At 36.0% G+C, this 27,145-nt stretch overlaps 1 long non-coding RNA gene across 1 annotated transcript; it reads left to right on the forward strand.

The window, feature by feature from the left end:
- The first annotated feature begins 527 nt into the window (after positions 1-527).
- Positions 528-10,463, forward strand: LOC308558450. The gene is made up of 3 exons (XR_013999002.1): positions 528-698; positions 4,691-4,730; positions 8,721-10,463. It is a non-coding gene; the product is annotated as an uncharacterized lncRNA (long non-coding RNA).
- The last annotated feature ends 16,682 nt before the right edge of the window (positions 10,464-27,145 follow it).

A 27,145-nucleotide genomic window follows, 5' to 3' on the forward strand; every position in this document is an offset into this window, starting at 1 on the left:
AAACACCACCCACGCATATTTACACAATTTTGGAACTATGGTATGTGTTTATTATAAAATTAAATGGAAAAGTAGTACCTAAAATTATATGACGCTACGTTAGCACAACTATGATTTATTTTAAAGCTAGAGTAGAACAATAAATCAGGTAAAACACACCATTAAACTGATAGTCACTTTATTTTTTGTTCAGAGACTATGGGATTAAAAAGAGATTTTGCTGTTTTTCTAAACTTAATGAGTATGGGTATTTTTGTGACTTTATGTGTGATTTATATATTTTATTGGAAGGGATAGTGTATTAGGCACAAGTTTCGAGGGACCTGAGTTCTAAATATGTTCTTTACCATTTACTAATGAGGGCTTCGTACTAGAATCTTTATGGTCCAAAAAAATACTATTATCTGGAGACTATATCTCATTTCATGCCTTATTCTGGCAATTCATAGAAAATGTATTTTTTTCTCTTTCCCTTATATAGGGAACTGGATAGCTATTTAGAAATGTATTTGTATTTATAGATGTCACACTCACATACTTCGCTTTGAAGTGACATTTCAGATGGAAATGTTTGCCTTGAAGACTCAGAAATGGCTGGATCTGGCCCTGGCGGGATCTGGCAGGAGTCAGGTGATTACTCCGCTTGACATGGAGATTAAACAGCGATACGTGGTGCTGGCGGAACAAGGAAAGCAAAGGTGAGTTAGGAACCATCGCCTTTCTGGGTTTCTGTGTGTTAAGTTCTCCCATGCAAAGGCACGATATCTCCTGGATATTGTTTTAAACCATCAGGTTGTGGTGGGTATTAATTCATAATAGCAAATACCTCATGTGAAATTATTTACCAGATAACTGAGTATCTTTTCTTTCAACCCAATTTTTTATATTACTACATTCAGTCAATTTAATTCTAAAATGAAACCATGAAAATTTCCAGAATTTTTAACTCTAATGTACACCCTGGTGCTGATTTTCAACTGCTGTAATTCAATTTTCAGTATAGACTGTACGATGTGCCTTTAATCCATTAAAAGTTGCATATTTTTCTATTCCTTACTGTCCTTCAACAGAAATATTTTTCTCTAATCAAAGGCTTATGCCTTCTGTTACCTTCAAGTAATACCTTCTGTGGATATGATTTCTTAGAAGTTTTTTGAAAAATGTTATAAAATAGTCTACATGAGACCACAGACTTTCCCCTGCAACATAGTGCAAATTATACACAAGTCTCATGAACAGCCTACCTTTTTAAATTATCCAGTGGAGAGTTCTGACAGTGGTTTGTCTGTGGAATTCCAGCCTGTGCCATTTCAGGCAGACCAACTGCCTTCACTGTTTTAAGAGGACATTCGTCTTGACCGCTGTGGTTGAATTTTTTCAAGGATAAAGCAGTTTTTAAGCAATAAACGTCCTTATGGATATCAGAATCTATATGGAATTGTAATCATAGTGCCAAATGGAAACCTGGACACCTTCAGGTGGATACCAATGGATAGTCTGAAAGGCCATGGGCATCACTTATAGGTTCATAAGCGCATATTCAGGATGAGTATAGAGTTTATATTTTAGTTTCATGAGGTTAATGAGAATAATTTAGGTGGAAAATATTGTTTCTTTATTGTATCTTACTAAAGTTTTTAACATCTGTGTTATATATAAGTAACTGATTGACCCAGCTTGGGTAATGGGCTCACCACTTGGTCCATTAGGAAGCATACATCTTCAAAGTAAAACTGGGGTGCTATTCCAGATGAATGGGAATGAAGGCTGAGAATCAAAATAAAAAATAAAAAAATTGTCCAGTCTTTTTATTTTGCTGTTCCTTAAGTCAAAGTCAAGATATATACGTGAAAAATAATTATCTTTTTCTTCAAGTGCTGATTATTTAAAATATGTGACCCTTCTTTTCCCCTCCTCTCCCCTCCCCTCCTCTCCCCTCCCCTCCCCTCCCCTCCCCTTCCGTTCTCTTTCTTTCCTTCTTTCTTTCCTCCTTCCTTCCTTCCTTTCCTTCCTCCCTCCCTCCCTCCCTCCCTCCCTCCCTCTCTCTCTCTCTCTCTTTCTTTCTTTCTTTCTTTCTTTCTTTCTTTCTTTCTTTACTCTGCCTTTCTGCCATTTTCCTTTTCGTCCCTCCTTTTTTACTCCCTACTTTCTTCCCTCCCTCCCTCCCTTCTGTCAGGGCCACATTGTCATTTCAAAACACAATATTGAATTTACAGGCCTAGTTCTAGTTAATAATTAAGACTCAGAATCATATCAAACAACAATTCATTTATCAGAGGTTTTTTCCAGTTTTGTAGCTTGCTACAGTCATTTGCATATCTTGAAGAATCAAACTGTTCTTATCATAAAATAGTAATTTCTCTTTGAAAATTTAAAAATAGAATTTTTTCAATTTCAAATAGTCTCCCAGATATATTTCTTAAAACTCTATACACTGCTATAATAAAAACAATTACAAAAGTAGATAAATATTTTTAACAGTAAAAAATTGTGGAAATAGTTTGTTTCTTCTTGTGCTCAGGGTAGCTTTTTGATATTGAATGAAGACATATTTCTGTTATTAAAATTGGTCTGAATTTATATAATGACATTAAATAGATGTGTTTTATAATGTTGTCCCACAAAAACAGAGCTTTTGTGTACTCCAGGTGACAAGCTAGAGAACTTTCGTGAAGTGGCACAAAGGTTCTCCCAAAGGCTGTTGTTATGATTGGTGTTTTCCCCCCACCCACTATTCTGTTCCTTATAAATTTCACAAATGAAATATTCTGTTTTTTCCTTTTATTATATCCTAAAAAAAATCATTGCCTGAAAGGTTATATGATAATGTGTCTCTCATATTTTGGCTGAATTTGCCATATTACTATGCTCTATATGCATGGGAGTGGGCTCTTGTCTAAGACTCTGCCTCACAGACCCACTAGAATCCTTCCAAACACAACAGACTAAACTTGATTGCAACTGAGACAATTTGCATCATTTATGTCCAAGCATATATATAAAGGGATTACTTTATACTAAAAAAATAAAGTCAATAGAGCTGATTTCTAATTATCTTTTTTAAATGAAAATGGTTGTAGAAATAGGTAGAAGTTCAATCAAAATTGTCAACAAGAGGAGACTTCCATTTCAGCGAAGGTAGAGCAGACACACTTTTCCTTATCGCTCCTGCTGTGGACAACTTAAAACCCCTGGTTATTATATACAAAGCGAATATAAGAAGACTCTGGAAGGTAGGAGAGGAAGGTAGCATCATTTATGACAATGAAGACCTAAAAATAGTCAATAATGGAATACTTGGACAAACTATGTTATATTCACACTATGGCATATTATAGTCATTTTAAAGAATAAATCATGTCTGGCCTGGCCGGGCATGGCTCCGGTTGAGCATCGACCTAGGATCCAGGAGCTCACGATTCCCGGTCAGGGCACAGGCCCGGGTTGCGGGCTCCATCCCCAGTCAGGGGCGTGCAGGAGGCAGCCGATCAGTGACTCTCTCATCATTGATGTTTCTGTCTGTCTTTCCCCCTCCCTTCCTCTCTCTGAAATCAATAAACAAACAAAAACATATATAGAATAAATCATGTCTGAATGTATAGACATGGATGAATATTCACGATCTTTTATTGACAAGGGAAAACAGGTTACAAAGTAGTATGTACTGTATGGTTCTAGTATTGTCCCAGAAAACAATATATAGTTGAAAATTGCTTATAGTGCATGAACAGATGTATGAAAGAAGAGGCAGATCAACATGAATTCCCGATTTTAAGGGAAAGGAGATTGCTGTGTTCTCTTTTTGCTGCATATGCTCCTCTGTCATTTGAATATAGTTTCTACAAACACATACTACTATAATTTTTTAATGTAAATTAAAAGGCATATATGGTGGATAAATCATGTTCACTGAAATAGAAGTAGCACTGTAAAAATTGTGTAACTATCTATTTTTGTGGAAAATAAGCTTGCTAAAATAATTTTTTACAATAATTTTCCAATTACTAATATTTGTTAGCAGCACAATTATGAGGACAATTGTGTATGAGTGAAATTTATATACCAATCAGCTTAAGATTTCAAAAGTTTTAAGTAGATTTAAGAGTGTAAGTATATCTTGTCTCTTGTGGGGTTTTTCTTTCATTAATCAGTTATCAAACACAAGCAAAATAAGACCTAAACTTTAATCATTTTCTAAATGTCTGATAAAAAATACTGTTACCAGAAAGAGGTGAACATGAATAATACATGTGTTGGCACTGGATTGGACTTTGAACAGTTTATATATATAATGCACATCTTGTATTAACAGTGGTATTAAGAGTTTCCAGCCCAGCCAGGCGTGGCTCAGTGGTTGAGCATCGACGGATCCAGGAGATCGAGGTTCAGTTCCCAGTCAGGGCACATGCCCGGGTTGTGGGCTTGATTCCCAGTCCAGGGCGTGCAGGAGGCAGCCGATCAATAACAACTCTCTCATCATGGATGTTTCTCCCTCTCTCTCTCTCTCCCTTCCTCTCTCTGAAGTCAATAAAGATGTATTTTTTTAAAAAAAAAGTTTCCACTATCTTTAGGTTAAATAAATAAATTAAATAAGGACAATATGATTTGTCACCTGTTTATTTGAATACACCTTTAGAGAAAAAAAATCAATATTACAAATATTAATGTTAAAATCTCCACCATTTCATAGATTTCTCCGGACCATGGTTTTCTCACCTGAAAACAAAAAGGTAAGGCATATACTAAATCAGTGGTGGGCAAGCTTTATAGCATGAGGTCAAATACAAAAAAAAAAAAAAAGTATTCACAGGCCACATTTTTAGCAACAGAAATGGTATCTTTTAAAATCAGGAAATGCAGTAACTATCACTGTGTTTAAGCAGTCCTTCATTAATTTCTTGTCACTTGAGGGTTTCAAAATGTTAGCCAACCTTCCAAAAATTGCCTAAATGATACACACTGCAGTATCCAGCTATAATGTTGTGGCTTGAACAAAATTTGATTTTGGAAACATTTCTGAAGTTCATTTATTTTGTAATCTGTGTGATGATTAATTTTATGTGTCAATTTGCCTGGGCCACCATGCCCATTTATGTGATCAAACGTTTTTCTAGCTAGAAAGGAGAAAGATGGGAAGATCAGGACAAGAAAGCCTTGGTATATGGATGGACTAGTGGGAGCAAGCACGAAGTGTGAAGATCTCTGTATGGGATAGTAACACCCACCAAACAGCTGCTACACTGGAACACACAGTAAACAACCAAGTAATCATAGACAACACATCAGCTATCTCTCTGTCATCAGAGACCCCAGGGCTGGAACATTGGGCACAACAAACAGAGTAACCATGGTTTCAGGGACGGAGGCTGTGTGTGGGCCCAACTACATGAGCTCCTATTGACTAAGGCAAGGATCATTTGTGCCACTGCTGAAGGACCAACAGTCAACAAGCAAGACCAACACTAACCCTCAGATACTGTCTAGCACTATCTCTTTAAGAGGCCAACCAGCCACCTGGTGGCAAGTTGAATACATTGGATCCCTTCCATCCTGGAAGAGGCAGCAATTCATTTTAATAGTTTTTGAATCTGCCTTTCTTGTCTGAAGAAACTCACCACCATTATCGACGGGATTACAGAAAGCTTCATCCAACCACATGGGATCCCATATAACATTGCATCAGACTAAGGGAGTCTTTCTTAACCAGGAGCAGTTCCTACCCACCCCAGAGGGGACATTTGGCAATGTCTGTAGACAAATTTGGTTGTCACAACTGGGAGGATGCTACTGACATCTAGTGGCTAGAAGCCAGGGCTGCTGTTAAACATCCTGCAATGTACTAGACAGCTTCCCATACTGAAGAATTACCTTGCCCAAAATGTCAATATGCCACTTCAGAAAGCCTGGACTAAGATACTCACTTTACTGCAAAGGAGATACAGCAGTGGGCCCACGACCATGAGACCCACTAGTCCTGTCACGTACCACAGCATCCAAAAGCAGCGGGTATTAAAAAGCAATAAAATAGCTTATGAGTTTCCCTCTGACAAATTAGGCTACGTGTGGCTAGTGGGCTCAGGTAGTTCATTTTTAAGGTTTCCCTAACGGAAATCTTGTAGTCTATAATTCTAAATATAACATTGACTATAAATTCAGTGTATAGATGATTGTGCAAGTTGGTACAAGACACTGAATGGTGAACACTTGAAACAATGTTACCATTGTGGGCGGGGGGGGGGGGGGAGGAGAGTTATTGGCTTTGGCAACATTGGTTTTCTCACAGTAATGATAATTTTATTGGTCAGGATGGTCATAAAAAGGGGCATTTGTGGTTTTTATAGGTAAGACTGTGTAATGGACCCATGGTTATAACGCAAAGCTATAGCTGCCAACATCTATCATCATTCAAAATACAAAATTATGCTTGCTCTCATAAAATTCTGGAATTGGAAGAGAAGTTATAGTTTATTTCATTCGACCTCTCACTTTAGAGATGAAGAAATGAGTCAAAAAGATCAAATGATACACTTTATCAGACCCACCAAGTCTTAAGATGAACATGGTGTGTCCAGGATTAGGCGCAAGCAGCGCCAGAAGGCCCATAAACCAGTCGGGAGGCCCCGCCTCCCATTTCACCTGCTGCAGCTGGACCCGGCGTTACCTGGGCCGCACAGGGGTGCCTTATAACAGCTCAGAGGGGGGAAAGCGCAAAGCTGACTGATGAACCGTCACTGTGTGTGTGCAAGCTAAAGACAGGCTGGGTCTTCGGTACAGCTGTTCTCCATGGCAACCTTGAAACACAGTGGCGGGGAAATCTCCCCAACAGGCAGAGCTCCAGGTGCCACAACCGACCATTCTCTTTTGGTGGAAAGAGAATGGCCCAAGATTTAAACCTATGCAATTTCATGGGTGACAAACAGCTGCCTTTTGTAGATAAATATCATCCTTGGCGTACCTAGTGGGCAAAACCAGGTGAAGAATGCAGCTTAGAGAATATTTTCTTTAAAAAATTTCTTTCCTAGTGTAAAATGAGTGAGAGGAAAATAATTAAATATATAGTCCCTGTCTTCTGGGAAGACAGACAGTTTATTAAAGGAAACAAAGTTCCCAGTGACAGTTCTACATGCTGAGTTTAGGAATAAAAAAGAAAGAAGGAAAGAAGAAATCTTTTCTAGATGGAGTGATTCTGGAAGGCTGCCTGGAAAAAATGACGTTTAAACTGAGCTTGAAGGATGAACAGAGTAATGATAGGAAATTTTCTAGGCAGGGTCCATTAACGACATATGCTATGGGGAAAGTATAAGCAAGATATGTTAATGAAACAGCAAGTTAAAACAGTTTGGCTCACTTATAATAGCAGATTTAAACTGTAAGAGTACGAATTTGATTCTATAGGCATCAAAGATATTCAAATACAGGAGAAATTTTATTTTAGGAAGATGATTGATATTGTCATTATATTTAAGATGAATTGCAAGAGGTAGGTACTAGAAGTCATGACAGATTAGGAGGGGCAAAATTTTTAATTGTTGAGGGCCTGGGAAAGAAGAAATGGCTTTGAGTTTTGTTGAGCTACGTGGTTTATAGATGCATATGTCTATGACTTAGCACTTGGAAACCTAACATCTTTCATTTTTGTATATTGTGAGCCATATAAATAAAGGCTATAACTAAATACACCTTATTGGATAGTCACCCCAAACATAGTATTTTACTTATTGGACACTGACTCAATTATGCTAAAGTTCAACACTAAAACCAAAAGTGAAAACACAGATGCCTAGGGAAAGAAAAGTTGGCAGCACAAACTTCTGGGAATTAGGTAGGGTTTTTTGTTTGTTTTTGCCTTTTGCTGCACAATGGGCAATTGTGATTCAGGTGTATTTGTTTATTCTGTAGAAAAGTAATCCTCCCACTAAAACAAAAGTACCATTATAAAGAAGGAGATGTAATCAACAATACCCTACTTTGCCGTGTCTTGCATGACTGTTAGGGGGTCACATTCAAGGATCCGGATCAGACTTCTTTGTCTCCTTTTTAAAAGGCATTTTGAGAATCATAATACTTCTCCATGTTCTAAAGCATCATTTGTCCAGGGGAGGAGGGTTGGGTGTCAGGCATAGGAGCGCTCTAGGGGTTTCATAATATATTTGTCGGCAAGTCTTTCTTCCACTTCTGGTTCTGTTACCTTCTCTCTGCATTCAATGTAAACAGAGGTACGAAGGGAGCTATCTTCCTGCTGCTCAAAATAACTACTTAGTTGGCTAAAATTTATAATGTTGGGTTCCACATTTAGCCAGGAAATGCCAACAAAGCGTGGAGACTGCTTGTTCCCTGACCCCAAATTCATTCCATGTTGCTATAGCATCACCCCTGAGAAAATGGGCCCGCCTGTTTTCCACCCCATAGACGCACTCAATGGGCTTTTGTCAGCTCTTGAATTATAGCATTAAAATTTAAACACTAGGGATTTAATGGAGGATTATTATGACACCCCAGTGCATTCTTTCTGTTGCCATTAGCAACAAGCCAAGGATGAAATAAAATAATTGTTTTAGAGGTACTGTTTTCCTAACAGATGAAGGGTCTACCTTACATCTTTTAAGTTTTATAAACTGGCTTGTTTGGGTTACTATTAACATGAGAAGAGTACTAGTAGTATATACCAGTGCAAAGACTGAAGGTATTTTTTCTTTCTTTTCGTTCACCAATGTACAAAGGCAGAAGATATTTTCACAGGCCCCAGAAGATGAACTTCAAGCTGCTGCTCCCAAACGCATTCTCCACTGTCTGGAAAGCGTGCAAACGCAACTGCACAATGTTCTCCATCTGAAATCCTGCAAAGTGCTTTGGGGATAAAAGAATCCCTGCCAAAAGCCCCAGAGAGATCTCTATTGAAACCTAATGAATGGAACTGAGAATTCCTTGTTACAATACTGTTTGTTTCTTTGGTCATATCCTTGTCTCTAAGAAGATATCACCATAAACAATAAAAGCAAGGTATTATGGGTTGGCCTATGAGAAACTTTCTGGTAGGTAATTTTGCATCCAGATTTATTTTCTCTGCTAGTGATTGGCCTTTCTAGTCAGGAGTCATTTCTACCTTTTCTCTATTCTAATGTCAACATCCAGGTTTATATGCAGGATTGTATTTTCCATTTCAGCAACAGGGATTACAACAATTTATGTTGCTCTCCCAGCTGCCAAAATACAGACATATCCTTTCTTCTCCTGTATTTTTGCTGAATAATGCTTTCCAAATATATATTTTTTAAATTTTGTCTTTGGAATAACTTAAAGTTCTTTTAGAAATAATACAAAAAGAGTAACAGGCAGTTAATAAATATATAGTCCTTTGGATTTTCACCACCCAGAGATAATACTTCTTAACCTAAGTGTGATTCTGTATATAGATCAATGAAAATAGGATTTAGTTTCATTAAAGACTTTCAGGGTTCCCCTGTCCTCTCCTCAGAGGCAACCCTATTACCAGTGTCTTCTGGCTTTCTTTTACAGGTAGTCCATGCAAACATCTTTATATATGCTATTTTTACTTGAAAATGGTAAATTTTACATTTTCAGCTCCTTGAGCTTTCACATAAAAATAAATCTTGAAACCAGAATTTGTATGAGCGAACATAGGGATGCTATTTTCATGGGACTGGAGGGTTGGGGATTTGAAGGAGGAGACTAAAGGTTTTGTCTTAAAGCAGCCTTTGCTGAGCAAGCACGCTCTTATTTGTTAGGGTGTACGCAACCGCTCAATAAATGGAAAAGGTAACAAAGCATGCTTTTATTCACCCTTTACATAATACTGAGGAAATACTCACTGTCCCTACAAACCAAAAATTGTTAACATTGTATTTATTTGTCATGCTTTGGGATAATTTGCAATGGTTTGTGTGGAACAACAAATTTCTCTTTCCAGTCCCTAAATGAGAAATTTTTAGTAGTTCCTTGTCATTTGCTTTCCAAAATAAACATCTTTACAAATATGACTTTATGCACATGTCAATATGCTTGTACTCTAAATTACTAGAAGTTGAATTACTTATAATATACATCGATGTTCACCATCAGTGAACCAGATCAGCATTTAGAAGAACCTCTGTGAGTTGTGGGAAACAGAGTGGGAGATGAAATTTCCCCAGAGAGCAGCTGCCACTTTTCATGTGAAGGTGTGATGCTGCTGGGGCCCAGCTGACTGTGCTCTTATATCATTTTCACCTGATGAGTGACTCTCATTGGGCCTTTACCACCTTGTTAGTCATTGAACCCCAGTTGACCCACCAAAAAAAAAAAATGAGGATATCAGGCCAGAGAGTCACAAGGCTTCCACGGGTCAGGTGGTTAGTTTTTCCAAGGTTTCGGAAAAGTTATACCTAGCAACCATGCCAAAAGCCATTGGTCTGAAACTCTAACGTGTTCATTCAAGGCAGAGGCGGCCTGACATAGTCAGAGATCCCAAGTGACCAAAACTTGTCAACCAAACTTGGTTACCTACTGTTTAACTGTTTCTTCAAATCTTTATTTCATTATAAGGCTCTTGTGTCACATAAATCTTCTATTAAATACATTTGTTTGATTTTCTCCTGTTAATCTGTCTTTGTCAATTTAACTTTCAGATCCAGCTAGGAATCCTAAGAGGGTCAAGAAAAACTCTTCCCCTTCAAATCTTATGACAATTTAAAATTGAACCAGTTTTTAAAAAAACAAACAAACACAAAAAAAACAAAAAACCTTTACAAAGCCAGTAGCATGCCCAGATAATTTTAAAGAAAATGTTTTACTAAACTTTTTCATCTATAAAATGGAAATAAAGGGAAAAGAATCCTATTTCATTTTCTAAGCCAAGTATGATCTTAATAACAAAACCAGATAGATTAATTTTCTATTGCTGCTGTAACAAATTACCACAAACTTTGTTGCTTAAAACAACACACATTTATTATCTCATAGTTCTAGAGGTCAGAAGTCTAACACAGATCCCCCCAGAGTAGGATTAAGGTGTGGGCAGAGCTATGTTCCTTTCTGGGGGTTAAGGAAGAATTGATTTTTAGAGGCTGTGCAGTTGGCCTCCTTCCCCCACCTTTCTCCATCTCTCTGGTTCTCCACAGCTGCTTTAAAAACTGATGATCAGATTGGGCCCACCTGGATAATCCAGGATAATATTACCATCTAAATATTCTTAATGTTAATCACATTGGCAAAGTTTCTTTTCCCAAGTAACCTAGAATGTTCACAGATCACAGGAATTAAGACATGGACATCTTTTGGGGTGGGAGCATTATTTTGCCTGCCACGTCCAACAAGCAAATTTGAGAAGGAAAATTTACAGGTCATGAGCATATATGCAAATAGGCTAGGCAATATTTTGGTATAAAAAAAAACAAAACACACTTTGGCAGTCTTAATCCATGATCATGTTATGATCAAGAAATTCAACATTGTTAAATACCTAAGGAGAAGCTATATAAATAATTTACTATATTAGCAGGAGAAGGGAGAGAGGGACATTCTATAATTATCTCAGAGAAAAATTGCTAAAATTCAACAAGTATTTATGATCTTAAAAACTCTTAGTAAACTAGGAACAAAAGGGAATTTCTATAATCCGAACAAAGAGATCAGCGAAAAACCTAAAACAAGCATCAACTTTTGAGGCAAAATATTAAAAGTGCCTTTTTAAAACCAGGATGAAAAAGGCCACAGTGCATTATTTTATTCTGGCGTCGTTGACTGTGATGAATATTCTTGTTCCCAGTGTTTTGCACATATAACCTTGATTATGCCCTTAGTGTAAATTTCTAGAATTAGAGTTGCTGCATCCAAGTGTACAGATTTAGGAGGTAAAATTAACCTTTACTCTAGGCAGCACCCGTAAGTATGAGTCACAAATATCTTTCTCTCACATACTGTGTTATTAAATACCACAAGGTAGATGCTGGGAAGAAGAATAAACTAGTCAATGGAGAAGTCAACACACCATTTCCTTAGCTTTCTCGCACCTTCCCTTCTCTCTTCCATTCACATACAAACCACTGCGGATCATCAAGTATTGGGAGAAAATCAAGAAGAATCAAGAAGGAAACAACCAATACCCCAGGAAAGAGAAAATTTTCATGAACTAGAAATTTAAAACAATCATCCTCAACAAGTTTCCAGAGAATATTGTATCAATAAAACAAAAATTTGCTGCTATGAAGAAGAAAAGCCAGAGAACCAAACAGTTTCTTGGAATTTAAAACTATGCTTATAGAGATAAAAATATTTTAAAACCCTGATTATGGAAATAAAATTATTCATAAAGAGGCTGAATAAAGGAATAATTCTGGTCAAAGACTGAGTCACATTGGGGAAAATCTTCCAGAATGAGAAGCAAAAAAACAAAGATAAAAAAATTAGAGGATGGATGCGAAACTGTTTTGGATAATACACTGCTACACATATATAAGGTAGCATTGGTAATAGGTAATGGAATGGAATGTAAAATAGAACAATTCTAAATATCTGGACAGAAAATTGGGATAATTATATTTACCTAATATATAAATATGTGAGGTAGTTCATTTGTGCATATCTGATTGAACAGTTGTATAATATGACTAAATTTCTCTCTCTTTCAGAAGACACATTTTATGTAGAATTATTTCTCAGCATTGTGGATATCACATGGGTTCCTAAAAACTACAAGATGCAATTTCATACAGGCTGGAAATGTGGGTAACATGGAATTTCAGGCATGTTCTGATACTTCTGTGATTACAGCAAAGCAGTGTTTGGGTATCTATACACAAGAGACAAATAATGGTCATTTTCTAAGATGGGTCAGTTTTTCCAACTTCTTTAAGGGTTGACTTGAGTTTGGATTCACACCAAGGATTCTGCATAGTTTTCATTTCATCTCAAATCAATTTTCCTTTTTAGTGGCTTTGAAACTAAATAGCACAGAGAATTTCATTTGCATGGTCAAGCTCCCTATAATGGATTTAGCTTTTCATTATTACGTAACTTAAGTGTCTGCACATGGATTTTTCATCAAGACTTGTGCTTCCTACAGGATATAAATGCTCAACTGGATGGCCCCAAACTCCTAAAATAGGACCCCAAACATCACTGAAACCTGCCAGTAATGCCAAGAAGTCCACTAATACCCATGTTTGTGAACCACAGAGACATGCTATTCAGTGAAAAGAAGCACCTTTAGCTTGGTCGGTCCTAGCAACAAGAAGTTAGGTTGGTGGCACAAACCATTTCCGACAAAATGAGAATAACTAAACCACTGACTAAAGTTGTCAACCCCCAAAGTGGGGATTAGGTTATGGAGAAAATAAAAATATTAAATGAAGTGGCCCTGATAAATATTGACTTCCTGGCAAATTTGGATCTCTTCATGCTAAATAAAAATATGAGGTTTCTTACTGACACTTGACCTATGAAGTCATCTCCAATAATGTTATAATACATTAGACAAGAAATGCCAAATAAATGAATCCTCTAACTGAGCCAAATTATTACAACAGCTTTCGACTAATTCTCTCCATATTATGCTTTCCTTTTGCCAATTACCACCCACTTCCTCAGTATGGTTTTCCTAGTTTATTGGAATTTCAGGCTGCCGATGTCATGAACTTACAGAATACTAATGACCACAGACAGAAAGTATAAACAAAACGATCATAATGCGAGATCTTAATTTGGTAAATAGAGGTGAAATGAGCACAAAATTACTGAAAAATGTACAAGAAACAGAGGGAAAGTTTCTTGGTTGGGTTAAGTTTATCAAATTATACTCTGGGAATTCTAATTTTAATTTTCCTACTTATTTCTGACTTCTTGTAAACAAAAGTCAAAGTCTAGGGCTTCTCAGCATTTTCCTTTCCCTTCTCTCTTAATCTGAGTTTAATGCAATATAGCATCACATTCTCCTATAGATCATGACAGTAATTCAGTGATCCTAGACTCTGCACAAGTGTATCTCCACATAAATATCATCATAAATAATATAAATTTTGATTGAGTATATGCCAGATGAAAACCACAGTAGCTCAGTACAGATTATGGCGTGTGAAAGAGTGGATGTAAATATGAAAAACACTGTGTGGCCCCTGTACTCAAAGGAACTTACCATCTACCAGAGGAAAAAAAGACATGTTCAAAAAAGTTCCAGGTGTCTTGGGTATAAACAAACAGGTAAAGGTAGAGAGGAGAAGGAGCACTAACTGCATGATGGGCGTAAAATTAGGTTTTGAAATTTGAATGCTGATTTTATGGCATGAACTTACAGAAAGTCCCAACCCATTGCCATAATAGAGTGCTCATCCAGGTCTGGGGGAGCAGGTCACTTTTAAATGCATAGTATAATGACATAGAAAAGTTCCCCTGGGTTGATTTCAAAAAAGCCAGCTATGCATGAAGTCAAATGTATATACATATAATTTCTAGCTCCAGCCAACTGGATATAAAACATAGTTCATGAAAATGTCATCTACTCTATTTACATAAAAAATTCTGACTTTAATATTGACAAAATAATCATTGGAATTTATCAAAGAAAAACGATCCACCACAACAATTTTCTTTTGATATTATGGAGATAAAAATGATTGTTCGGTTGACTGACTGAACTCACTTTTCAGCCAGTTGTGGTTTTATAGAAACACGATCTTGGCTTTATAACCCTTCTTTATTTTCCAATTCAATTTATGATTAATTTTATGACTATGGGAATGTAGTAAACTAGTCCCCCATTTATCAATGGTTTAGCAATCAGTTCTTTCGGGCTATGAAATATCAATTGAGTAGACAATTGATATGACCGGAGGAAAAGGAACATAAAAATGTCATGGTAATGTATACTTGAGACCCGTATGACCCTGTTGGCCAGTGTTACCCCAATAAATTTAATAAAATAAATAAATAAAATAAACAAAAATGTGAAGTAGTCACAAAACAGGCTTGAGTTCTTGCCTGTTCGGTCACTTAACAAGCTGTGTTTCCCTGGACAAATCACTTCAACTCATCAAGAGGGATCCCTCCCCGGTGAATATAAGAGAGTCAAAGCCTGTTGCCTCTGGCTTCCCTACATTAAAAAGAAATTAAATTAACATAAGTTAATATAGGTTAGTTTGTTTTGGTTTTGTTTGGCTTGGTTTGTTTTCATCAGGAAGGCAGAAAAACCTGTGTCCTAGGTCAGGTTCTGCCACTTGGTGAGTGTATGACATTATGGCCTTCTCCGCTGCCCCATGTGCCTCCCTTCTCTCCTGTAAAGCAGAAGTTGAACTAGATGATCTCTCTGGTTCTTTCTAGCTCAAAATTCTCTTTTTGAAAAAATAAAATAAAAAGAAAAGCGCTTCTAGGCTTTTAATTTCAATGCCAGGTTTCAGCTTGATGTGAATTAACCTGTCTGGGTTACAAACCAACTACAAAACAAGGTTTTTAATGGAAACAGCAAGTGACCCTTGGCAGCAGCAAAGCTAACGGTTCCCGCTATAATATTCAGTTACCGCTCATATCCCTGGGCAGCAACTGGTGTGTTATGTAACCGTGACTTTTGCATGATTACCCAATCCTTTTACCTAACCTTAATTGTACAGTCTGCTTGTGGCTCCCAAAATACCTGGTTCTCTTCAATGACATGCTCATTGGGGTAGATGTGGCTGCCACCACCAAACCCAGCTCTTGCTGGCTTAAAATAACTGTTAAGTGCAATTTGCAAGCGCTGTCCTTTTTAGAGTACATTATTTTTATTCTTTCTTCTGCCTCTTTCTAACTGGCAACGATTTTCTGCCCTAAGTAACCTAGCAGTAGGAAAAAGTCTAACAAATAATAAAATGCTCCAGTGCAGGTAGAGTACATACCGTCCTCTGACTTAAGTCAAAGACCAAGTAAGGAGCTCCAGCTGGAAAGATCTAGAGGAAAGGCAGAGAGGAATGATTCACGTTAACTACAGCAAACCTTCAATCTAATGGAATTGATCCTTTTTTGCCTTTATATTTAGCCTATACTCTATTGCAGATGGTTAGACTCTCAGAAAAGAAAAAAATTAATGGCAATTTTTTTAAAAAAGATTAATATTTTTATAGCACAAAATAGAAATGGATAGCTAAGTAAATATCAGTTCTGACTCTAAGGTGAAACAATAGATTTATCTAAAGGTGTGTGTATCATCTACAAATTTACTAATTAGAAATAATCTAAACCTATGTTCCTCAAAATAGAAAAATCCAAAACTATGTTTTTCAAAATGTAATATTAATTGTTCTGCTTATAAAATGTTCATGCTCTGGCTGCTATGGCTCAGTGGTAAGAGTGTCAGTCCATGCACGAAAGGGTTGAGGGTTCGATTCCCGGTCAAGGAGACAAGGGCACGTACTTGGTTGCAGGTTCCATCCCTGCCCGGTTGGCCTGTGCAGGAGACAACAAATCAATGTCTTTCTCTCACATCGATGTTTCTCTCTCTCTCTCTCTCTCTCTCTCTCTCTCTTCCCCCTGTCTCCCTCTCCCTCCTTCCCTTCCACTCTCTAAAAATCAATGGAAAAAATATTCTCTGGAGAGGATTAACAACAACAAAATGTTCAGTATAAAACCTGCCAGTTACTATAATGTTACATTTATGTCACAGTTTCTTACCTTCTGCCTTTGAATTTTGAGTACTATACCATTAATTAAGCAACACAATCAACTTTATAAATATCTATTAGTAAACTTTTCATCATTAAATATCTATTAAGTTTGTGTTCAAAATTATACATTCACTTATAAGTGGCTTTTTACCTTTTCTTAAGCCTGCAACTAGAGCTAGAAATTCCCCATTTAAATCCATTTCCAAAAATCCTAGAATTTTGTAACTAAAATAGCAAGTTCTTTTATCTTTTTTCCAATCTAATATTTTGGTTATCTTTACCGAATATGTTTGAAAACTCTCATGACTTTGCATATGTGGTTTGAGTAAATAAAAAAGAAGAAAACCAAGAGGTAAATACAAGATAATATACTTTTACATAAGTATTTCTGTAAAATGACCAATATGAAGAACACTTTAAATTCTATTCACTCTTTTAATATCACTTTTCAAGTAGGTTTGTGTACATTTCATAAGCTCAAAATTGAGTTAAATGTGAAGAACTTTATTCTGATAATGACAGCATATTGAGCAAGATCACATGGAAATAAGAAATGTAATAAAACAGAAATACTTAGATTATGACTAGAAAAATAATGGGTTGTAAATAAGAGCTCCTTGGGCCTAGACACGTTACAGTACAAATGTGTTTCTAATTGTTGAAAATCATCACTGTGCAATATTTAAACTTAAACTAAAAATGCTTCATTTCTAAATTTGGAAAAACTGATTTCATGTGAATAAAATTATCCTCAAAATTGGATAGAATGTTCAACGTTTTGGGTTCAGAAAGATGTTTTGAACAGCAAGGCACTTAATGTTGCCATACAGGTACTGTGCTGACGGGCCAATGCAGAGTGAACTCCTGACGCTAATCGGAAATTTGCTGACTGAGGGACTGGTAAATACACATCCTCTCTGCATTTCTTTCTCATCAACAAACAGAACAGGAAGCTTATTTGTTTGAGGAATAGAAAAGTATGTGAGTAGCATAAAATTACTTGGATTATGACCTCTTCTGACATCAAATATGTAATGTATATTTTTAAACCCAGAAACAAATATAGATGTTCATGTAAGTGATAGGTTAAAACTCGCAAACATGGAATAAAAATCTTTTTAAATATGCATATAATCTTAGTACTAGTGAAAAATACCCCATCTTAATGTTATATAACTCTATTAGAAGAGGCAAAGTTATTCAGCCTCAAGGCAACCTGTGAAGTATATTTCAAGAGCAAATAAAAAGGTACAATTCTATAAAAGTAAATGCAATAGCACGGTAGCTGAGCAGATGCAATATCAGGTTGCCCTGCACATCTAATTACAAGACAGTGTATTACAGTAGCCAAAAGCTAAACTCCTGGTGAAAGAATATTTTCTGTCCATCAAACCAATAATGGTTGCAATAAATATTTCTTTCCATTAAAAAATATGAGGTTTAACGTTTTTTTAAGCATGTATATCTTTTTGCTGGAAGGGCGGTTGTGGAATAATTTTGAAAGCAATAAACTGATCCTACATAGAAATGGAAATTTATTCCCACCATAAGTAAAGGTGAAGGATGACCCTCAGAGGTTTGGATGCCCAAGGACAGCTCTGCTCTTATCAGAGGTGCCTGGTACTGGCACTGGAGAAGATGTCCTTCTTCGTGTGCCTTGGACTTGACTAAACAACAGGAATATGCTGGCCATGCACTGACATAGTCAAGTGTTCATGGAAAAGAAGATTCCAGGCTGGTGGCTTGTCACTAAAATTCCCCCTCTCACAGCAGCTCCTAAGGAGACTGGATGGTGTTTAGTGAGATCCATACAGAGCCTATGCCCTGCCTGTTCTTTACATACCCTAAGACATTGCACTTCAGTTCTTTCAAAAGATTTGGTATTTCTAGGAAGTTTAAAATAGACATGCAAAGATATTGCCTGTTTTCTAGTAATGAGCTTGATCAATGGAAATGTATCGCGACACATTTAGGCTTTCGAATTGGAATTTTGTACTGATTTGGCTTTAAAAGAGGAGTGTGTGTGTGTGTGTGTGTGTGTGTGTGTGTGGTGTGGAGTAGAAGAACTGGTATCTCCTTGCAAATTTTAAGTCAGTGAGCTACTCAGTGATAGACCCAACCAGGTCACCTGTGAGTGCATTGCTCTGAATGTCTACATACTTACTGTTTTATTGTACATGTTTATTTTAATACAACTATTATGGGTTCATTCAAAGTCTTCTCAAAACCACTAAAATGCATGTAAAAAAGTGTGCTGTAGACCAGAATAAAATTGTTACTTGGAATTGTAAAGTAAAAAACAGACACACCACATGTAAGGATAAAATTCTCAGCGAGTGGCAGTTCCAAACAAGGACCCTGCTAAAGGACCCGGTTGCTAAACTTCTGCCCTTGTTTGACACTGATCAGACAGTCCCAAATTTGTACAGCCACACAGTGGAAGTCAGACATAAAACGCCCTTAGCCATTGGGTAACTTATACTACTTATCCAAACAAAAAAAAGCACATTTTTAGGGCATGACAGACTGAAACGTAAGAACATACAGTACAAACTGTACACTATTAAAATTTTGTTTTGTGTGTGGGTTGGAGGCATAAATTCTCATGCTAGACCAAGTTATAACCACATTCTTGGGTTTGGGGATTTTCCTCTTTTTTAACAGTTTAAAAATAACCTATTTTGTAAATTCAAACTTAAAAATTTGGATTATAAAAAAAGTGGATAGGGTAATAATATCATAATAAAAAATTTTAAATAAACCTTTGTAAAACAGAAGGCCATTTTCCAAATTATTAGTTGGAAGTCTAACTTAATTTTTTGAAATAGATTTCTGCCTAAGATAGTGGCAAAAAATACAAAACCTTCACAACAATCACACACACACACATACACATACACACACAGAAAAACATTAAAAACCAAACAGTGATAATGTGTATCCAGTCTATTTAGTTCTATATTTAGGATGAGCCATTTAATATAGTAAATGACTATGCTTCTCAAGCGAGGAAAATATTAAGGACAGCACCATAGCCAAAGCCAGGATGCCATCAATTATAAACCCTTGCTTCATATATATCAGGTAATGTAGCTGAAAATAATAATGTAATGTGAACAAATAACCAATAATGCCACTATAGTGCAGCTGTAATAACTGTTTTAAGATAAGAAGAAAAAATCATCTCCCCAATATCTCATGAGCACAAATAGCCCTAAAAATGGATAGGTGTCTACACAGGGAGTAAGGTCTTCATCTACACCATCAAGCTTAACTTCTTGAGGAGCAAAGATTTATTTTGTTTTGCTCTCAGCACAGAGCATATTATATTTCATGCTGAATTTCTAAACGAAAGCTTTTTCAATTAACTTGCTAAGAATTTTGGAAGTTCAGAAGTAGCTTTCGAAATGACTCTAGGAGAGTTTTTGAGAACTATTTTAATAGTCAGAATATTATTCACAGCCTCAGATGAAAAGGATCATTTAAATCAAGGCATAATGGGGGCATGCAAATTAACACATTAAATAGACTGAGTTTATCCTTGGAGCCCTGTCTGCCATGCTTTGTTAAGGCATAGCAAGCTCCACTTCTCAGAGGCCTCATGAAGGCATTTGCCTACACATAAAACTCTCAAGATTCAAGCATAAGTTATCAAATATTGTTAATTAATGAATTCTACAAGTATTTATTGGAATGCTGCTATATACCAGCTACTATCCACATTCTAAGGGTGCAAGGGGAAATAAGATAAACATAATTCCTTTGGGAAGTTTAATGTTCAATAGATTTTTTCTAACTTTTTATCATGGAAATTTTCAAATATACACAAATACTGAGAAAATAGTTTAAGGAACTCTCAACAGTTGTGAATATATAAACAATTTGTTTTACTTATACCCTTTTCACATTCTACACTATGCCAACCAGATTACTTTGAAGCAGGTGTGAGATATCTATTATTTTATCTAAAAATATTTCAATTTGTATTTCTTGAAGGCCAAAACTCTCTAAAAAGTCATAATACCATCCTACACCTAAACATGATAACAAGAGTTACTTACGCAATCAAAATCCCAAGTTATCTGATGGATATCAACAAATTGATTCTAAAGTTTATTTAGAGATGCAAAAGACCCAGAGTGCCCAATACAGTATTGAAGTAGAAGAACAAATGTGGAGGACTGCCACTACCCAACCTCAAGACTTACTGTAAAGCTACAGTAATCAAGACAGTGTGGTATTGGAGAAAGAACAGACAAATAGGTCAGTGTAATAGAATAGAGATCCCAGAAATAGACCCACATAAATAGAGTCCACTGATCTTTGATAAAGGAAGAAAGGCAATATAATGAAACAAAGATATTTTTTTCTACAAATTATTCCAAAAAATTGGACATCCAAGAGCAAAAAAAAAAGAGAGTCTAGACACAGATCTTATACCCTTCACAAAATCAGCTCAAAATGGATCATAAACATAAATATGAAATTCAAAACTATAAACTCCTAGAAGATAACATAAGAGTAAACCTAGGTGAGCTTGGGTATAGTGATGACTTTTTAGATATAACACCAAAGGCTTAATCCATGAAAGAAATAACATAAGCTGGACTTCATTAACATTAAAAACTTCTGCTCTGCCTAAGACAATGTCAAGAGAATGAGAATACAAGTCACAGACTGGAAGAAAATATTTGCAAAAGGCGCAACTGATAAAGGACCATAGTCCAAAATATACAAAGAACTCTGAAAAACTCAACATTAAGAAACAACAGGAAAAAACAACACACACACACAAAATGATGAATAAATGGGCCAAAGACCTTACCAGACACCTCATCAAGGAAAATATACAGATGGCAACCAAGCATAAGAAAAGATGTTCCACTTCATATGTCATCAGGAAAATGCAAATTAAAACAACAATTAGAGACCACTACACAGGTAGTCGTTGGTCAAAATCCCGAGCACTAACACCACCACATACTGGAGTGGATGTGCGGCAACAGAAAACCTCATTCATTGCCAGTGGGTATGCAAAAAGGTACAGCCACTTTGGAGGAAAGTTTGGAAGTTTCTTACAAAATAAACATGCTTTTACCATACAACTCAGCGATTGCAATCCTTGGTATTTACCCAAAGAGTTGAAAACCTATGTCCACACAAAACCTTCACATGGTTGCATATAGCAATTTAATCATAGTTGTCAAAACTTTTAAGCAATGAAGATATATTTCAATAGGTGAATGATAAATAAACTGTGGTACATCCCTGCAATGAAATATTATTTAGCTCTTCATGCTATCAAGCCATAAAAAAGACATGGAGTAAACTTCAGTGCATATTACTAAGTGAAAGAAACCAACGCTGCATAATGTATGATTCCCACTACATGGCATCCTGGAAATGACAAAACTATGGAGACAATAAAAAGATTGGTGATCATCAGGAATTGGTAGGGAGAAGAGATAAGTAATCAGAGCATAGAGGACTTTTAGGGCACTGAAAATACTCTGTATGATATCATAGTGACGGACACATGCCGTTATATATTTGTTCAAACCCATAGAAGATACAACACCAAGAATGAACCCTAAGGTAAACTATGGACTTTGGGTGATTATGATGTGTCAATGTTGGTTCATCAATTGTAACAAATGTACCGCTTTAGTGGGAGATATTGATAACAAGGGAGGCTCTGTATGTCTAGAGGCAGGGAGTATATGGGAAATCTCTGTACGATCCTTTCATTTTGTTGTGAACCTAAAACTGCTCTAAAAAAATAAGTCTTAAAAAATTAAAGATATTTGGATCATCATGATTTGTGGCCTTGCCCAAGTCTATTATCCTGCCTGAGCCGCATTTTCTTATCAATATTAAAAATTCCTTCAACTCTGAAAGTCTAGACTCTATGAGATAAGAGATCTCAGAGATAACCGTATGCCATCACCATTTCCCAACATCCTTTTATTGTTCAAAGTCAGTTAGAAAGAGCCCTTATGATTTATTATTTTTATGCACAATTTCACTCTCAGCAAGCCAGAAACACATCAGGTACACATAAGCACCCACACCATTCCCTTTGTCTTTGAAAGAGATCAATGGTTAATATTCTAGAGAATATTGCCCTATCTTTGTCCCATTTCCACAAATCTCATGTCTTCAATTCTCCAAATAAGATTTAAGTAAATCCTTTTCTGATAAGGTGAAGATGTCTAGCAAACAAAATAAGTTTAAATATTTGAAGTCAAACTAGTTACTTTAGCACATTAGAAACAAAGGCAATGACGTTTTATTACTGCATTGTTGACATAAACAATCTCTATGAAATCCCATTTCATGAATGGATCTTTGGTAAACATGTCTATTTTAGCTATTTAAGAATTCAGAACTTTAAGTATTTCTAACATCCTGGAAAATATTAATTTTTCAAAGGGCATTATTTTTAGTTTCTCATTTTCATGAAAATAGTAAAAGTTAATAAATATCTATAGTCTTAAAATACAGTCCACTTGAACAACCCAGCCTCCCATAACTCCTCAGTGGTAGTCAGGGCCTCCTAAGGATGGCATGGGGAAGCTACTTCTCTACTTCAGACCTCTCTTTGCATTCAGTATCTTCAGGGCGACATTATTTCATAGGTCAGGGATCTGCTATCAGGGAAGCATGCTGGTTAGCCAGCAGGACAGTCATAGTAGTCATCAGGAACCACCACAGACATCTGCTGATCCTCGGGGAGGTCGAAGGCTTGTTTATGTTAAGAGCTCTTGCTGCTAGACAGCAGAACTCCTTTAGTATTTGTTCCCACAATAGTCCCTAAGGCAATGACGCACAGCTGTGGAGAGGAAATAGGCTCTTTAATTTGTTAACCATGCCCAGAAAAGAAGAAAACAAAATGCTCAAAAGAAACTATAAAAAAGGCCTTTTTAAAGTCTTCTCCAAAAACAGCTAAAAAGAAGCAATATAAAATTTCCCCCAAGCACGCCCTGTATGTATGGCTTGCCTGTTCTTCGCTATATAGCCAGACTTTGATTTGAATCCCATGAAATCTTTTCTTCTGACTTCTCAGTTTCACCTTCCCTTAATCATATTCTCTAAAAGACTCTGCTACCATAAGACTTCTGGATCATTACTGCTAAAACATGCCATTTAGAAAAATTTAGAAAGTCATGAAAACAGTTCTAAATTTCCATCCAGAAGATGGAGATTAAGATAAGAATGTGGTTTTCTTAAAATGAAGGTTCCAGGTTTTTAGAGCAGTAAGTTAAATATTTACTTACTCCACCCTGTATACAGTCCTTACCTAAATCCATTTAAAGAAATGGTTTCCAGTTTCTTATGCTTTTATGCATTTACTTTAGCTATCATGAAATACTTCAATGGCAGGGACACGTCCTGAGAAATGTGTCATTCGGCAATTTTGTTGTGGGAACATTATAGAGTGCACTTACACAAACCTCGATGGTATAGCCTACTACACACCTCGGCTACATGGTAGAGCCTATTTCTCCTAGGCTACAAGCCTGTACTGCATGTTACTGAACAAAGACAACACAGGATTAAATCAAGCACAGAGAAAATGATGAAATCAGGAGATGAGGTAAACCCTGAAAACATGGCATACTGCTTTACAGAAAACTCTTTTTATAAGTAGAGAGTGTACGTCCTAAAATAACAATAAAAAGTATACAGTATTATAGTAAGTGCATGAACTAGTAACACAGTCGTTTATTATGATTACCTAGTATTATGTACTGTACGTAATTGTAGATCCTATACTTGTATATGGCTGGCAAAGCAGCAGGTTTGTTTACCCCAGCATCACCACGAGTCTGTGAGTAATGCTTTGACTACAACGGTTACAACATTATTGGGCTACAGGAATTTTTCAGGTCATTATAATCTTACGAGACCAGCATCATCTATGTGGTCAGTCACTGATGAGATGTCACTATGGGGGTGCATAACTGTTTTCAACAAGGTAAGACTGTACCATAGCAAGTCTCTGGAACCAAAACCCAGATACCAAACCCTGTCAAGTTCTAACAGTTTGCTTTAACATTTTAACTTTTTCTTTTTTTTAATAAACAGCTCATTACAAATACAATTGACGTTCCCTGACGACCTCATTCATGTCTTGCAGCAGTTTCTTCCTCCCTCTCTGCCTTTCCAGAGATAATCATCAACCCGAATTTGGTTTTCATTCTCATGAATATTTATGGTGTTATGACACCATGTCCGGTATCGCTTGGCATAGTTTCAGATTTTACATAAATGGTATCATACCATATGTGTTCTTCAGTAATGCCCTTTTCTTCACTGAATATTATGTTTGAGATTTAGTCAAGTTGATACATGCAACTGTAGTTTACTTATTTTTCCCCACAATTTACCTGTCCAATGTTTTTTATTTTTTTTTTAAATATATCTTTATTGATTTCAAAGAGAGGAAGGGAGAGGGAGAGAGAGAGATAGAAACATCCATGATGAGAGAGAGTCACTGATCGGCTGCCTCCTGCACACCCCCCACTGGGGATGGAGCCCGCAACCCGGGCATGTGCCCTGACCGGGAATCGAACCCCGATTGCCTGGCTCCTAGGTCGATGCTTAACCTGCTGGGCCACGCCCAGCCAAGCCAATGTTTTCATTTTTTTGCTACTACTTCATGATCCTAACAACATTTTCATACATATCCCTTTGAGCATGTACCCAACAAATTCTCTATATTTTCAACTTTGCTTGATATTGCCAAACTACTCTTCAAAATGAATGTAGCAATTTATACTTCCACAGGCTCTGCATTTTAGCCAATGCTAGATATTGCAACAGGAGATATAATTTTTGTTATCTGAGGTGTATTTTTCAAAACTGAATTTTCCTTGATACTAGCACCTGTCTCATTATTAGATTTCAGCTTCTATTCTAATCCATGGCTTTGTATAGCTATATTTATTATTTCTGCTTTGTTATCCTTTGTTCAATATCAGAATTATAAATATCTACTCTAAATTGTAGATATTTCAAAACTTTGATCCTGGTGTGTACTTTCCCTGGTTGAATGGAAACTTTTGAAATTAAATTACCCTGCTTTATCCATAGTGAAATTTTTCACCTCTCTGAGGTCATAAAGATATTCTCTTAAATTTTCTTTCACTAATATTAATTATTATTAAGTCTATCATAGCTTTTCTCTGTGAACCTACTAAGACATGTCCTTAATAAATGTTATACTTAATTTCTTAGTACTCTATTTAAATTTTCACCTCTAGGTACATAGTGAAGTTTGTCTATATAATTGACCTTTCTCATATTATACTATTTGTTTTGCTTTGGTATCAATATGTATTAATCTAACAGAACCAGTTAGCAATTTTCATTCCTTTTACAGAATATTCATAGTTGAAGTTATCTGTTCCTTGAAAGTTTTATAAAACTTACAAAATTTGCTAGTTCTTACTTAGGAAGAGGGGACAGAACACCTTAGAATACTGAAATAATTACTTTAATTATGCCAAATATAGTAGTTATTGTCTTGGGTTCTTTCTATTTTTAAAACACCGCTATTGGCAGTTTTATAAATTATGTATTTTATCTAATTATTAAAATTTATGGGACAAAAGTTAACAGCATTGACAAATGATTTTTAAAATTGCCTTGGATGTATAGTTACACCCTATTATTAGAGTATTGTATTTATGTCCTTTTTAACTTTATTGGTCTGATAAAATATTTGCCCCTATGATTAGTCATTTTAAAAAACAGATTTTATTTTCTGATTCTTTCTATTGCTTCTTTATTTTCAGTTCATAAATATCTGCTTTTACATATATGCATCCTTTCTTATCTCTTTTTCCAGCTTCTTGAATTAATAACCATATGCATCAATTTTCCAAGCCCTCTTATTTTCTGATAGATTTGTTTAGAAATCTAGATTTCCGTTCATATGTTACTCACTATTAGTTTTATTTTCGGGCCCATTCGGGGGGGGGGTGTTTCTTTTCCCTCTCTTCCTTGCACTGTCACCATCTCTTCTTAAGTGATGGTTTTGCTTCTTCCTCAACCTGATGACACATGCTTTTTTTCTTTCCTTCCTTTTTCCAGAGGTAAAGCATAATCCTATTGTAGGAACAATAAAAAATAGAGTAAAAATTTTTAAATCACACATATTTACCTTTCTGATAAATCATTAGTAATAATGTTCAAAGGTTAAGAAAATTACTATTTATTCTGTCTTATAAAAAATTGATATAAAAAGCCTTTACATATAAGAGAAAGAACTTGAGGGGGAAAAACCCATACAAAATGATTAAAGGATTCCTGCTATGCTTCTCCAATATTTTGTATGTGTGTATTGATAAGTAACCACTTGAATAGGATGGCAGGGCAGAGAAATAAAACCATTGCCAATGGAAAACAATCAGGCACTATCTGTAGATATTTGTGATCAAAAAATGAAAAACCATGGTTTCTAACCATAAGGGATGAATCATCTAATTGATAAGCTAAAGTGATCTTTAAATCAA

Source organism: Miniopterus schreibersii (genome assembly GCF_964146895.1).
Source record: "Miniopterus schreibersii genome assembly, chromosome: 6".
Classification (NCBI taxonomy): domain Eukaryota; kingdom Metazoa; phylum Chordata; class Mammalia; order Chiroptera; family Miniopteridae; genus Miniopterus; species Miniopterus schreibersii.